The following is a 2,060-nucleotide window of genomic DNA, read 5'->3' as shown; positions in this document are numbered from 1 at the left end:
ACTCTAGCATAGTGATGTCATTTTGGGCCTCTTTGAGAATGAAGGACAGCAATTAACCAATCAGCCAATGTATGTCTATCTAAAGTAGAGATATGCTCAAGCTGTTGGCTTCTTTCCAGTGTACTTTTCTCCTTTCAGGGCTCTCTCTTTGAAGAGAGCCTGGAACTACCTCTGTACTCATCCAAAACCAGAAAGTGGAAAAAAAGATCTCTCCTTGCCAAGTTCTTGAAAACTGCCCATCACCTAGGAATGAATTGGCTAATAATCATCCTTTCCCCCTTTGAGAAGAGGCTTAACGTAAATGTCTGGACTTGAGCCATAGCTTACATTAGTAGACTACTGCAAACTCATTGTATTGACAGTATAACATGGCAGTCCCAAATCAAATGGTACTCTTAAAATGCATTAAGAGACAAAGGATTCAGAGTTAGGAGGTCAGTTCCCCTGTGTCCTGCCCTGGTTAGATCTCATCTCAAGCCCTGTGTTTAGTTCTTGGTGCCACATTTTTGGAATGACATTGATAAGGTGGAGAAATCTCAAATAATCACAAAGATGTCAAAGATGCTTGATACCATGCCATATGAGGAGCCCAGAACTTGATGTTACCAAATCACCCAATGATACCTGAATTCGTTAGGGGGAACCTCAAAGCCAGAGGAGGATTTCATGCCCCAAGAGCATGATTTATTCTGGATGTGGGTTTCTCACATATGTGTGCGTCCTCTCCACACGTCTCCTAGTCCCATAAGTTTCCTATGTGTATACCTTCTCCATTTTCCATGAATGGTTCTTCATTTTATGTTCTTTCTTTCCCCCAGAGGTAACCTGTGGGAGTGTGTACCCCTCTATATATGGGAGGATTTCCCATATCATTTATTTTTGTCATGTTGTTTACTTAAACGGGTAGCTAGGTGGCACAGTGAATAGAATGCTGTGCCTGGAGTTAGGAAGACCCGAGTTCAAATCTGGCCTCAGGTACTGGCTAGCTGTGTGACCTTGGGCAAGTCACTTAACCCTGTTTGCCTCAGTTTCCTCATCTGTAAAATAAGCTGGAGAAGGAAATGGCAAAACCACTCCAGTATCTTTGTCAAGAAAACCTCAAATGGGGTCACAAAGATTCTAACTTGACTGTTTACTTAAATGTCTTTTGCTTTGGATGAATTTTAGCAGCTAGCATTTATACAGTTCTTTAAGATTTACAAAGCACTTTACAAGTATTATTTCATTTTATCCACACAACAATCCTGGGAGATAGGTGCTATTATTTTTTCCATTTTACAGATGAAGAAACTGATATTGATGGGTGTTAAGGGACTTTGGTCACACAGCTAATAAGTATCTGAAATAAAATTTGAATTCAGGTCTTCCTGACTCTGGGTTTAGTGCTCTGTCCACTGCACCATCGGGCTATCTAAATGTTATGTCCTTTGGTTGATCTGGGAAAAGAAATAGAGGTTAAGATTTGTGAACTCTGATTTTTAATGGATTTTGACCCTGTCTAAGGAATGTGGTTTCTGTCTTGATGGAAGCCATCTCTGGCTAGATGCTTGCTTCTTCCCTTCCCCATCTCTAAGAGGGATATTGTACTAGGAATATACAAGGGCAGCTTAGGCGGTGCAGGGAATAGAGGGCTGGACCTGGAATCAGGAAGTTTCTCTCAGTTTCCTCATCTGTAAAATGAGCTGGAGAAGGAAATGGCAAACCACTCTAGTATCTTTGTCAAGAAAACCCCAAATGGGATCACAAAGAATTGGACACATCTGAAAAATTACTGAACAAACACTGGAAATATATTTATCTGTGCCAGCAATATCTAAATATTTCTTGTCTAGGGGCATGAATCTAGTTCAGAACAAAAGCTATCTCCTTTGTTACTATCCCTTAGTCACCAGCTTAATTCCTCCCACCAAATGCGTCAAATGCTGGTTACAAACACCATTATCACCACCACCAAAACCCATCAAGCAAACCCATTTATCTAAGCAAAAAATGGAAAAAGCATACAGGTTAAATTATAATATAATATAATATAATATAATATAATATAATATAATATAATA

Source organism: Petaurus breviceps, unplaced genomic scaffold (assembly GCF_028583685.1).
Source record: "Petaurus breviceps papuanus isolate PSGF00001 unplaced genomic scaffold, PetGlider_PUasm1.0 172, whole genome shotgun sequence".
NCBI classification, from domain to species: Eukaryota; Metazoa; Chordata; class Mammalia; order Diprotodontia; family Petauridae; genus Petaurus; species Petaurus breviceps.
Note: the sequence above shows the minus strand (reverse complement) of the source record.